We start from the raw sequence: 14,618 nt of genomic DNA on the forward strand, positions 1-14,618 counted from the left end.
ACTCTGAAAGGACCAGGTCAGGGTATTTGCTTGCTGTCAGGGCTTCACTGTCACGGAGTGGAGTGCAATGGAGTGGAGAGTAGTGGAGGGGGAAATCTCTGTCACAGCTGGGGCTTCTGCAAGAACTGTTCACTAGAAACAAGAACAGGATGGAACTGTGCACCAAAGAATCCTAAGGAAGATGGCAAGTTTAGCAAGCTACGCGGTGCTGTTCCCCAAATGGGAAACTTATTAATCCTGGGTTGTTATGGGGGTCACCGATATCCTCCCATGCCCACTGTTGAGTTCTTTTCTGACGGGAGCAGTGTCAGTCCAGGCCCATGTGGTCAGCAACACGGAGGACACTCACATTTTCTGGGCCTCCCTGGGTTTCTCTTTTGTCCTCAGTCCCTCGCAGAATATCAGTTCAGCATAAGAGTTTATTAATAAGCATTGATAAACATGCTGAGAGGAATATGGGTATCTGAAAGTTTGAGACATAATAAATGTGTAGCCTTGTTTTCCTGTTCTGCAAGACACAGATTCTACCACTTATTTTGTAGGACTCTGGTGAGGGTTAGAAATAAAAGTGAAACAGGTGTGTTCAGCATATGGCATATATTCAATAAGTGTTGTTATTATTATTATTATTATTGCTTTTGCTGTTGTTATATGTGACCTGTAAGCACATTTATTAATATGGCCTCTGTATCACTTATTATAATGATCCTACTGGCATGAGTGTGGACCAGAATTATTGACTATAAATCCAGCACATTCAACCAGAGAAGCTTGGCTATTCTAAAGGATTTTGAGTTTGAGGGCAGCACTAAGCAGTGATGAGAGTTAATGAAGTTCATGAATCTGTGTTCGGTTCACTCATTTATGCAACAGCCAAATGTTGACACTCCACTTATTTTTCAAAGCCAGAATTTTTTAATGTTTTGGGGCACTGTATAACATAAATTATGTTGAATGATATTTAGTCTCTAATTTTTTATCTCATTAGGTTCAACTTCCAGGCAGCAAATATTCATTGAGTACAACCCTGTGGGCACTGTGTTAGGGGTTAGGAATATAGAAACCAACCACTGGGTCAATTCATTCAATATGGAGCTAAGAGTGAAGGGGAGGGCCAGACCTCAAACAGGTGAATGCACTGCAGTGTGTACAAAGCTTTACTGGAGATTTCTGCAAACTTGTAGGGACGAAGTTATAGAAAGAGGCTGACCTGACAACTGGGTCTTGAAAAATAAGGAAACCAGGTGTGGAGAAGTAGGAGTGTTTTGAATATCAGGGTAAAGTTATATTCTAGGTAGTGGGAACAACAAAAGCACAGAATTGATGTGCATGTGTGCAAGCAGTTCACAGCAGCCACAGGCCAAGTTCAGGAAGGAAAATTATGGGCTATGTGCTGGGCACTGTTCCAGGGTTGGATAAACAGCAGTAAATGAGGATGGAGAAGCCCTTACTCCTATTGAACTCATAGAAAGACATGAATATAAATTTAAAAAAAATAATAATTACAAATTGTCTTAAGCCCTATGAAGAAAATAACTCCTATTTCATCACTATATATTATGTATGTGTGTATACACATTTTTTTGTGAGAATATTTAATTTGTACTCTTAGCAAATTTCAGATTACATTCTAGTTTCCACAGAAAGACAGTAGAAGATTTGATGTCATGGAATGACATAATTTGATTTATATGTAGGGAAGGTCCTTCTGGCTACTGTGCTCGGGAGCAGGGCACTTGCATGAAGAGTCACTGTGGCATCAGTCAATACAAATGCCACCACCTATCGTGAAAATGAATTCATGAAGCCAGGACAACAGGAGAACTGAGCCACAAGAGACTCTGATCTAGAAACTAATACAAATACTATGAAGAAAAGCCTGTGTTGAGGATAAGCTCACATGAAGTGAAGTTATATTGACAATGCATTTTCTACAGGCTTGGGCTTTTGCTCGTCCTAAACTAACACAGAGGGAAACTATAAAAGTTTAAGGCTGGAAAATAGTAAGCAATTGTTGTCGATTAAACTCTGAATTGGCTATCCTGTCTGTTGCTGTCTTTCCTAAGTCCTTGTCTCTTACATAACCAATGCAAAAATTGCCTCAATTCATCACTCTCATATGATTTGATATTAACAGATTCACATAAATCACCTTTTTTATAGGGAATAATATAAGGGACTCTCTTTCCTGTTCTGGAAAACTACAGAGAATTTTATCCAGAGATACATGTAAGACTTACTTTTATGCCTTGCCATGCTGTAACAAATTCTTATCAGTCTCTGGTCTGGTGGGAAGTACAAAGAATTAGCCACCAAGAAAGATGAAATTTGGGTCTAGTTCTGCTTCTAAATAGCAAAGCAAACTTAGATAAGTTATTTACTCTTTCATTTCTCAGTTTTATTTCTATCATATGGTCATAAAGAAATACCTCCTCTAAAATGAACTGAAGTTTCCTAAACATGGTTGGGAATCAAATTTGTATTTGAAGAAGTCCTCCATAAATATCAGGTTAGATATTATTCAATCTAAACACAAACCCTCCTAGCAGTACAAATAGAACACACTTTATTTTTATACCTGTTGTCACATATTACTAACCCACTGATTATTGATTTTTTTAAGATTTATTGATTATTGATTCTTAACTCACTACCTAACTTTACATAGCAAATCCAAAAGGAGGATTCCTGTGCATTGACCTCAGGGAAATGATTACATGATCCTTGTGCATTGCAGCTATGTCTACTGTAATCATTATGCTATCTAACAAATAATGGGCATGCAATACAGATGTCTGCTGAAAAGAAAACTGATGCTCTCATCACTATCATTGATTAAAAAAAACTCAGATTCAAGCAGAACGAATATTTAGGTCATTGAGGGGAAAGGCAAAAAGTCTATATATTTTGAACCCTAAAATCATGATGGTAAAATTATAGCAAAGTAATTGGCAATTATTCGACAATGATATTGCATCCCCAAGAAATAGTTAGATTATGAGCAATATGTTCTATTTAAAAAGGCAAGAAAGACTTTTATACATCTCAACAATAAATCCATTTTTTCAATAAAAACTGTCAGTTGAATAGAGTATAATAAACTGTCAAAAAATGTAACTTTTAGAATAAAATATTTCTTGTCTATTTATACACAAATATTTATTGACTACTTAACATGTGCCAGGGGAAACAGCCCTGGCACAGGCCTTTGCCCTCAAGAAGATTCATTCAATTGAGAAAGTAAGAAACAAAGCAAGTAAACACAGAGAGGTATATAAGGAATTTATTTCAGAAATCTTATTGACAGAGGGCCTCCCCAGGTAAAACCTCAAAGGTCTATGGGAGGAATAATTAAGAAATTAAATGTGGATATGCTGTAAAACTGTGTACACTAAAAATGCAAGTTTTATAGGAAATTAAAACTATAAAAGGTCAGTTATTAATGTCCATTCAGATTTGAAAAAAATAGTTTAGTGATAAAAAAAATCAAATCCCAGTAGTGTATAAGGTATGTGAATTGACTCTTGATTATATATAGAAAAAAAATTCTATTCAAGGACTTTCACTTTCACTTTTAAAAACACTTCTATAATCTTCAGTTTTATTTTACAAAGGGCTTTTGTATAGCTGTGGCAATATAGGTGTTTTTAATGCAAAAATAGTTCATGGCTGTTCATGGGTCTCTATAAATAGTCATGTGTGCATTCAAAAGAATCAGAATGTGTGTAAGATGGTTGTCATTAAACATGAGAAGTCTCTGCTGTATCTAGCTTGGGTAATGAGGTAGAGAGAAAAATTCATCAAGATGAACTCGGAGATCATTCCTTCAGCACAGAAGGCAGAAATGTTAATTGATAGATGTGATGCCCACGCAGGACAACACATTTAGCTCCTCAACATGACAGCTTCAGTTTGCTAATGTAAAAATAAAATAAAAGGAAGGAATTGGGGTGATGGGAGAGAAGAGGAGGAATGATTTTACTAGGTATAATTATCATTAATACAAAACCTTGGTCCAATTAGATCTCTTGGTCATGATCATTGTGGCAAAAAAATCAAGAAAGGACTTTTCCACTTGTTTTTCTTCCTTCTTTTGTACCTTTTTTCTCATTGAAGAATTTCACTCAAGGGCCTTCCTGGTGGTGCAAGGGATTAAGCACAGCACTATGAAGCTATCCACAGCCTCTGCAGCACTGAGTTCAATCCCCAACCGGCCTGGGAGCTACCCACATGGCACAGCAGACCTCTCCTGTCTCGCCTGCTGCTCCCCTCAGCAGTGTATTTCAGTCAGTCTGCCTGTTCTGCTCCCCATTTTGTCTCTGGTGAATCTTCTAACCCCCCGCATCTGTGGCCTGCACCCCAGCTTTTGTATGCATAAATAAATCTAAAAAAAGAATTTCACTCAAATGTAATATAGAAAGGAAAAACTTTTCAAGAGAAACTGTTTCCACCCAAAGACACTACGCCAATCTGTGCTGGTGTTTTCTTAGGCGAGCGGCTTGAGAACTGTGGTCAAGATTTTAAAGATCATAGTCAAGGTGAACAAACATTTCACTGAACTCACTCTGAACCTCACATTACCACAGAAGAAAACAAATCTTCCTGATCCTGACAAATCCAAATTGAGGACTGCCTGCCTAGACAAATCCCAGCGTATCAACCAGCTCCTCCAAGCAAGCTAATCCCCAACACTGGATCCCCTGAACCCCAGGCTCCCCAGAATTCAATACTCACTCTTTTGCTGGACATTTCTTTGAGTAGGCAGGTTATTCAAATGATGTGGCTATTTTAGACCAACAGGCATCCCAAACAATCAGAAAGAAAAGAGACCAAGGGGAACAGGAAGCCTCCAGTGTTTCTGAGCAAGATTCAAGATTCTTCTGCTCCCAAAAGTAACAATTTCCATTTACCTAGAGCATCAAAAAGAGCCTAAAGAGAAAGGGGAGGCAAAGTTACAGTTATTCAGCGCCCGAGTCAGCTTTAGTCTTGCTGGATGCTAGTAGACAAATTAACTAATGGGCAAATTAACTAATTTCCTGAAGCCTCAATTTTTCTCTTCTGTAGATTGGAGATAATGATACCTATTTGAGGGGATTATGAGAGGGTTAAATGAGAAAATACAGGTCAACTGTTTGACATTACTGGTTCCATAGTAAGCACTCAATGTTTTAAAGTAATATCATTATTTTTACTGAGGGATAAGTATTTAAGTTTTGAACTGAGGCTTTGAGGGATATTGGTATAATTGGCCAACAAAAATCCTTGTGTATGGAACTGCTTCAGAAAGGCATGGGGAAGAATATAAATATAGGTATTTTCTGCCTTGCCTTAAAATCACAGTTCCACAAAGGTACTGAAAGCTTTGGGTGAATTGCATAATTTCTGAGAGTTCCAATAGCCTTGCCTTTGAATGAATAGTGTTTTTATCCTAATCCTAAAGGACTCAGAGATCATGTAGTTTTAGCTCAGAGTAATATCACATATAATAAACACTGATTTCAACATCTCAAAAGTAATTGAAGAGATATTCCAATTTTTGCTGGCATCTCTCAAAGGCATTTATGAGGGATTTATACTTGTTTCCAAGAAATATTTATTCCATCTTTAAACACTCCCGCCCTCTTAATTTACTACCTGTTACTGCTCCAAGTCTCTCTCCTCAAATATTCCTGATAAATGAAAACTTCTCCTATCACCATCAACATGGAATTCTTCCAGCAAGAATTAAGTCTTCTCTTTAGGAGGGAGAAATAGGGGTAAATTCAAGTGGTGAATACTGGGGTCTTTTTGCTAGATTAGATGCTGTAAACTTTTAAAATGTTTATTCACATACATGTACCTCATAAGGGCGTTGTGAGAATTAAATGAGATAGCATATATAAAATTTAAGCAAAGTGTCTGAACACAGAAATTGCTCCATAACTGTATTATTATGATCACTATTACCTTTGGGCTGAGAAGGTTACCCTCTCACCAAATAATACAAATTAGTATTAGAAACAAGCAGAAAAGTTAGAATTCACAGACCAGAGTTCAACCTTTGTCACAAGCATAGGTCTTTGTTTTAGTCTTTAACACTTAATTTTTAAATTGAGGTACAATTGACATATTATTCTCAGAGGTACAAAATAATGATCCAATATTTATATACATTACAAAATAATCACTACAATAAATATAGTTAATATCTGCCACCAAACATAGCTACACATTTTTTTCTTGTGATGAGGAATTTTAAAATCTACTCTTTTAGCAACTTTCAGATATGGAATACATTTATTAACTATAGTCACCATGCTGTAGATTACATTTCCATGACATACCAGGTATAGACCTTATGACCCTTATATTTCACTTTCTGCCTGTCTAGACCTATTGTATCTACTTGTTCCTTCTCAGCTGACTTCCTTGGCATCTTCTGTATATTATATCATCATCTGATCACCAAAGATCTCTAGCATGGGAGCATTCTCACTGCAGGGTAGCCAGACCTGTCAGAGAATAAGGAATAGGTAACAGCTAGACTTCGGTTGATCCAGACTTCTAACTTTATACTTCAAAGTAAGTAAGTAAGTAAGGAGTACAGAAAGGTCCAGACTACTGCAGTCTTAAATGGGATCCAAGCAGTGAGATGCCTCCATACAGACAAACCTCAAAATAACCTAGTAGAATGTTTACTTACCTGCCATGTTTTCCTTTGAGCATTTTCCTGATAATATTCTTGGGAATTTTTCACATCGTAGTAGATAGTTAAGTAGGGATCTTCCCTCCCTCCGTCTGCCTACACAAGCACTTTAAAAAAATCTAGCTTTAATTTTTGCAGAGGTTTATTGATATTGTCTAACTCTGACAGATCCAGTTCTACTATGAAACCAGTTAGGAGGTGAAATGGACTCACTAATGCCTTCAACTTTCATTACTCAGCCAGATTGTGGAGTCTATCAATTATCACAGCATTGACAGTCAGGTAAATTAATTGCTGCATTTGACAAGGACAGCTATTACCCTATGTTGTTCTGACAGCTGGTTTTGATATTGGGAATTTGTCAACCTCCCTTTCACGGGAGCGACGGGAGGGATGGTAGAGGAAATCAGGAGAGGACATTTCAGAATTTTCTCTCCACTCTCAGCAGCTGCGTCCATCCTCTTCCTGAATAGAATTGCTGACATTCTTAACCTGAGCAGCCCGACACGTGTCAGACTTTCACAGAACAACAATCTATGCTGAATGGGGCTGACAAAATAAGAAAAAGACCCAGGAAAGTTGACAAAGTTATTAGCAGTGAACTGGACCCCTTTAGAAATGACTTCAAGTGCCTTTCAGTGGCTGGTTATGTATATTCATTATGCTCCACTCTCCTGGGTTCATTCAGCTGCTGGGAGTAGCGTTTGCACTGACCACTAGATCCAGTGGCTTTGGCTGGAGGTGACACCTACGCAGGTTCTGTAGAGATGTAAATAATAAATAACTTCGAAGGCCTCTTTCAACTTTCAGATTCTGTGATTCCAAAGATTTTATAGCTTCCACATCACATTTTTGAATTGTCCTAACCAAGTGACTTGAGCTAGGTCAAAAAAAAAAAAAAAAATTGGGGCAGGATAACCTACTGACTTTCTGTGTTACCTCTAAGAAGTTACAGTCTTTCTCTGGAATTCTATCACCCACCTATAAAATGGGGAAAGTAACCATTTTTACAGTTTTCAAATATAATTTTCCAAAATAAGGCAACTTGTAAGACTGAGGTAGCAATTTGAACTCTTTGGAAGATAAGCACAGTTAACCCAAGTCATTACTTGTATATTCCTCCTGGGTTTTTGCTGGGTAAAAAGAAGCACCAATGTGCTGATTTCATAGGGACACTCTCAGGCCGAGTGTTAATCGCACTGTGCTACAGTCATTTGGTGAAACTAGTCTCAGACATTAGTGCTGACCATGTGAGTTAACAACTCGGTAGGTTCTGCGATTGTCCAGGGTTGAGCAAGAAGTGCTGAGCAGTAAATGTAATCCACAATCCATAAAATTAAGCCTGGTGGAGAAATGCAATTCAAGGACATTTAAAACAGTTAAGCAAGAGGAAAGGCAAAACTGATGTTCAGTTACATTTTCTGGGTGGCATGTTGGGCTCATGATGTGGAAGTGACCCCTTGAAAAGGTTAATGGACCTCCACCGTTAGTGAGGAGCTGGGCCTTTCCCTTAGGACGTGATTAGGTCTTTGGAAAGCTGGTAGAAGGTGTTTCTAGAAATGGTCTGCTGTGGATTCCCTCTCAACTGCTGAACTTGCCAAGCTATTAATCTCTCTTCTGAGCCCTCAGTTCTTCTTCATAAAAAGACTGTTGTGTCCCCTGTTTTCTGCCCTCATTACTCTACCTGTCTCAACCCCTCTCCCTAAGATTCCACTGTGAGAGCAATGTTGGAGGCACAAAGAGGGTCTGGGGATACCAGAGACAGGAGCAGCAGCTGCACCTCTCTGCTTCAAAGTATACACCCAATCAGCAAACTTGCCAATTTGGGCCATGGCTGATGATTGCCACTCTTAATTATAGAGCTCCATGGTCATAGACTGTGTTACTCATCACAGTTTCCCTCTTTATCCCTGCAAGACTCAGAATATTAAAATAATTTTCTTAAGTTGGCCTCAAGTCTGTCCTCTTGTAACTCCCATCATTAATTATAGTCCCAGCCCTTGATACCATATAAGACAAACTATCTCTGCATAACAATACTTTGAAAATAGCTAACCCAGGCCTCATGGGATGAATTGAAGTTGTGTGAGACCTGAAGCTTATGCAATTGGAGTGTTGCCCTTTGAGGAAAATTATATTAAATCATTCACCCTTTTCCCATACCTTGCATCTCTTCTGTCTGGCTGTTTCTGAGTTTTATCATTGTGTAATGAATCAGTAATCTCGTAAGTAAAATGTTTCTCTGAGTTCTGTGAAACCCTCTTACCAAAGTAAATGAAGCTGAGGAAGGAGTTGTGATGCCTCTTATCCACACCTCTCAGTCAGAAGCCCAGGTGACTAGCTGAGCTCGAGACTGGCATCTCGGGGGTGGGCTGCAGTCTTGTGGGACTGAACTCTTAACCTATGGTATCTGAGGTTCTTTCTGCGTAAATAATGTCAGCATTGAACTGAATTTGAGGACACCCAACTGGAACCATGAATTGCTTGGTGATGTGGGAAAATACCACATGTTGCATTGGAAGATCAGAACCTTGACCTTCTGATATGCTTTCATTTCTTACACGTCTTGGATCAATATTCTGAATAACTGTGTATGAAATGATTTAGTAATATTTTCTCGGAAAAGAAGAGAAAAATAATTCAATCTTTCCTCTGTCATCAAGCTGTGCCTTATTTTTGATTGATTAAAATGATGTTTCTTTTTCAGCTACACCAGCTGCGAAGGGTAACATCAATAAGGTTTTAGGACTGTTGTCAAATTTGGGAAAGACTCCATATGTTTCTTTTATTTATGAACTCTAAGATTTTGAAGAATTTTCCACAGACCAGCTTCTGGTTCAAAGCACTTCATACCTTGCATCTCCACAATACCTACAAACGTGATGCCAAGCACTGTAACAATTTGGTAGGGTGTCACACAGCCCATGCTTGTATCTTTGTGACATGCTCCGCAATGGGTGAGCCAACATAATTAGGGAAAGGAATGTTCCTGGAAGCCATTCTTATCACTAGCCATACTTAACTGTGCTTTAGAAGTGAGCAAATGCTTAGTGATGTATACATCTGTCGAATCATTTTATTGGGTATTTGAAACAAATATAATATTACCTGTCAATTATATCTTAATAGTTAATAAAAGGATAAAGGGCAAAGACACACAACCAGGTTTAAATAAATGTGAGTGTGACCCACAAAAATATATATTGCTACGCCCAAACTAAGTATGTCACAAGACAAGTGCTTCTTTAGCTGGAGCTGAAAATACCCATCACAATTCTCAGTGCTCTCCTCACCTAAAGGGGAATAGAAGGGAGGGGAATCCTGAAAGCAAAGAGATAGTGGCCTCAACCAATTGTAATTGTGATAGTTTACCTTTGCAAATGGTCAAGTTCACATGCTAATGAGTAAGGGGCATTCCTGTCACAGGCCAAGGAGGGCTACTGAAAGAAAATAGGAATCTCTTTGGGGTTGCATTGTGGATGCCAATCTGAGTTGCCAATTTGGTTATTGTGAAAAATGGGGAGAAGGATATTCCTGGAGTTACTGATACCACTTTCCCTTGTCACCTGGGGCCCAAAAGTGCTAGCAGAATCTGAAAACTTTTCAGTCTATTTAAAACAGATGATGTCTGGGCCTCCCTGGTGGCGTAGCGGTTGAGCGCTGGGTTGCGAAGCTGCCCACAGCCTCTGCAGCCCCGGTTCGATCCCCGGCTGCTCCCCGGCCACTGGAAGAGGGTCCCACATGGCGCAAAGACCTCTCCTGCCACCCGCTTCGGTCCTTCTGCCTGCTCTGCTCCCCTCTCTGGCTCTGGTGAATTCTCTCACCCTCCCGCGCTTCTGACTGTACCCAGTGCTTGTATAAATAATAAATAAATAAATCTTTTAAAAAATAAATAAATAAAATAAAACAGATGATGTCTGCCAATATATTGTTCAAAAGCCCTAAACAAAGAAGGTTAAGAAACCCAGGACGAAAGTACCCAAGATTCAGCTTCTTCTTACTCCACATGTCCCCAACACAAATGTCAGCGTATCACCCTGAAGAAACACATACTGAGAAAAATAAGGAAGAAGCTGCAGAGCATGCTAAACTTTTAGCCAAGAGAATGAGGAGGCCAAAAAAACCCCCACATAACAAAAACCAAAACACCAGGAACAGTTTGCCAAAAGAAGGAGGCTGTCTTCTTGAGAGCTTCCACCTCCGAGTCCAGTCAAAAATGAGATTTTCAAAAAGTAACAAATAAGAACAGACATTGAAAAAAAAAAAAGATCAGTTTAAGGGTGAGGTAGGAGTGAGAATGGCAGAAACCTGAAGCATCACACAGGGTCAGGAAGTGAGCGGATTATCTGCCCTGTGGCAGATACTAACTGTGTGCACTTACTAACGACCTACCTGGCCCTCGCTCTTTTGGGCTGTTGTAGTTTCCTCCAATAAAAGCCCACCAAGTAACCAGCTATGGAAAAGGAAATCTGGCAGTAAATTGTGTCTTTCAAAGTTAGAATCAGGGCCTCCCTGTTGGCGAAAGGGGTTAAGCACAGCACTGTGAAGCTATCTGCAGCCTCTGCAGCATGAGTTTGGTCCCAGGCCAGTCAGGGAGCTACCCGCATGGCTCAGATACCTCTCCTGTCTCACCTGCTGTTCCCCTCAGCAGTGTATTTCAGTCAATCTGCCAGTTCTGCTCCCCACTCTGTCTCTGGTGAATCCTCTCAACCATTCCCCCCACACCTCTGGCCTGTACTCCAGTTCTTGTATGCATGAGTAAATAAATCTTTAAAAGTCAGAATCAACCTCAGACTCGAAAATCAGGTTTATATTAGGAGAAAACTTGTGTGCCTGTCCTAAGTTTTCAGTGGGCATATGTAGCCCTATTGCAACCCCTCCCTTTACTGTGGCCCCAGACTAGGCCTGCATTTAGATGAAGAGATGCTGTTGTACCCCTCCTTTTGCATTTAATGAGACCAGATTGTTTATTTATTTAAAATAAATTGTATTCTATCTTCATAGTTAAAAGCTTCTTAAAGTCACGTCATACACTGGAATTATTTTTGTGTCCCAGTGTTTGTTTAAACTATGTGCTATATGTAGCAGATATTAAGTAATATTTATCACTGAGAACCTTTTAGGTATATTTAGATTACATATCAGAATGTAACAATGGAAACAAAAATGCATTTGCCTTTTTTCTCTGCCATTTATTCCTCTGTCTCTTGCTTTCTTTATCATTCTTTCTTAATTCATCCTTCTGGTCTATGTTATCTTATTTCAACCAAATTTGGTGCTTCAGAAGTAGACAGAAATAGCTTGAATTCTCACTTTGCCACTTACTGGCTTGTGATTTGGGATAAAGTTCTTAGCTCAATAACAAAATGAGGCTAATAAGAGATCCTTTCAAAATCACTGTGAAGAGTTGGTGAGTCTCACCCTTTAAAAAAAAAATCCTGCAATTTTATTGCAAATATTTTTCAATGTCTCCTTTATGATTTTGTAACAAAATTCATAAATAATATTACCTTCATGCTTATATGAAAAATCAATGTAATGCCCATATGTGATAAAAAGAAGATATGAAAGGAATTTATAATAAAGTAATTTATAAATGCTCAAGAAAAACTACACTAGACAATATAATAAAATGGTCTGATGTTTGCACCTACATTTTTTTTACAGTGTAAATGTCAAGTACAGAGACCAATGTCCATATGTTCCATTAGCAACTTAAATACCATGGAGTACAAAATAGAGTGCAGTTGCTTCCTTCAGTTTACATAACAGTTCCATTTCTAGAGCATTATATGTATATAAAAACAATATAAACATACCTGGTAAATAAAATCAGATTTCAGTATCAGATAATTGTAATTATTGAACTTGGAGTGGAGAAATGTTGATTGCCTACACATCTGCCTTTCTGATTAGAAATTTGTGAGACTTCAACATTCTCTACCCTAAGTTAAGTAATTCCCTAGAATGACACACAGAACTCAGCATAGCGCCACACTTACTAGCACATATTTATTATTATAAAGATGCAACTTAGGAACAGTCAGTCAAATGGAAGAGGCACTTAGGGCAAGGTATGGAGCAGGAGGCAGTAGAAGGCACAGAACTTACCCACTCTTCAGTATTTGTTCACCAATTCAGAAACTCTCTAAATCACATTGCTTAGGGATTTTTTTTATGGAAGTGTTACAATATAGACATGATTAATTTAGTCATTGGCCATTGGTGATTGAACTCAATCTCTAACCCCTTCTCTCCTTCCTAGAGGTCAGGGAGTGAGGCAGAAAGTTCTAGCTTTATAATAATATCTTAAATTTCTGGTGATCAACCCCCATCTTGATGCTATTTAGGGCACCCCCCATTTCATCCCCCACTCCCTACCAAAGTCATCCCATTATAATTTTAAAAAAACACTTTTATCACTCAGGAGATTCTAAGAGTTTTAGGAGCTCTGTGCCAGGAATCTTAAGCAAAGAACAAGTATTTATTTATTGAATCACACCATCCCACAAATGTCAGTAGTACTCTTTAATTGTTATGATACTAAAAAGTGTCTTTACAAATTTTTTAAATGCCATTGGGAGTGGTGGTGTCCCCTTGTCTAAGAACAACTGAAATAATGTACCTTTAAGTATTCAGCCAGTTCCCAGATTATAATAGAGGTGCAACCAAAATTAGATGCCTTTCATTTGTCCCTTTTAGGCTTTTTCCCTCCATCAGTTGCATGTGTCCTGAAGCAGCAGCATTGCAAAAGTGTGGGAGGACAGCTATGTCCAAATCATCCCTTTGGGGATAAGGCAATGAGAAAAACAAACATCAGTTAACTAGAAGAAAATCCATTCCCATCCATGAAGCCTTTAGACATTTTTTTGCCCTGCAAGACATCACATCCACCTAACTAACTTATTGGTAAATGGGAACTTTATCATGTTCAAATAATTTGGAAGCAGCTGCCAAAGGATTAGGGGAATAGTCTTGGTTGTGTTTGCTTTGAAAGGTATTGAAAACAAAGATGACATCAGACTTCCCTCTGGGCATCTGTTTCCTTTCACAGGGAGACTAAAAAAGGATTGCCTGTTAAGGGAAGAGCACATTGGTAACAGAAATTCCAATGAGTACCTTTGTGGTACTGACAATAACCAGTGTCAGTTGAAGATTCCTGGTTCTACAGAATATGTGTCCTTCGGGAGTGACCACAAGACTTTGAACTTGGGGCTGAGGGCAGGAAAGGACTTTGGAGAGATAAGGTGATAATAAATTGGGTTAATTAGAATTCTTTCTGGAACTCATTTTTGATGCTTTTATCTGCTAGCTCAGTGGGCCTTATGGAAGTTTAACTCTTTCATCCTCATAATATTTCTCTGAATTCATTGAAGAACAAAGATATGATAGCATTTCAAAGAATAAAGTATTTCAGAAGGCAAATAGAGAAAATTTGAGGAAAATAGAAGTGAATTGGTAGAAATTTCTCAGATTCTCTGCTCTTATACAAGTGGTGAAGTCTTGAGATAATTTTGACAAAAAATATCACATACATCTCTTATGGGTTTTATTAAATTATCACTTAAAATTACATGTATCATCAATATGATAATTTTAATAAAATGTGACCTTAGTGTCAAGTATTGAAACAAGCAATTCAATTTCTCATAGCAATACAAGGTAATGTCTAACATCCTGTTTTACCAATAAGAGAAACTAGGTTCTGAGAAGTTAAAAACTTTGCAAAATTTCCCGCAGCTAAAAAGGTGAAAAAGAAAACAATCTGGCAACAGAGCCCTTGATTTTCTACTTCCCTGTCCTCTTTCAGATTTAAACTATCCTAGAATAAGTTCTTATTTTTCTTCACATTGACATAGTGCCTGTCATTCATCTGTGGGATGGGTGCACATTTAAAGATATGTAATCACTAAAACTACACCAACAAAAGAAG

At 38.3% G+C, this 14,618-nt stretch overlaps 1 pseudogene; it reads left to right on the forward strand.

Moving 5' to 3' along the window:
* Positions 1-10,079: 10,079 nt before the first annotated feature.
* Positions 10,080-10,905, forward strand: LOC119254544 (40S ribosomal protein S6-like; annotated as a pseudogene).
* Positions 10,906-14,618: the final 3,713 nt, after the last annotated feature.

Source organism: Talpa occidentalis, unplaced genomic scaffold, assembly GCF_014898055.3.
Source record: "Talpa occidentalis isolate TD23 unplaced genomic scaffold, MPIMG_talOcc4v2.1 talOcc4.3, whole genome shotgun sequence".
NCBI classification, from domain to species: domain Eukaryota; kingdom Metazoa; phylum Chordata; class Mammalia; order Eulipotyphla; family Talpidae; genus Talpa; species Talpa occidentalis.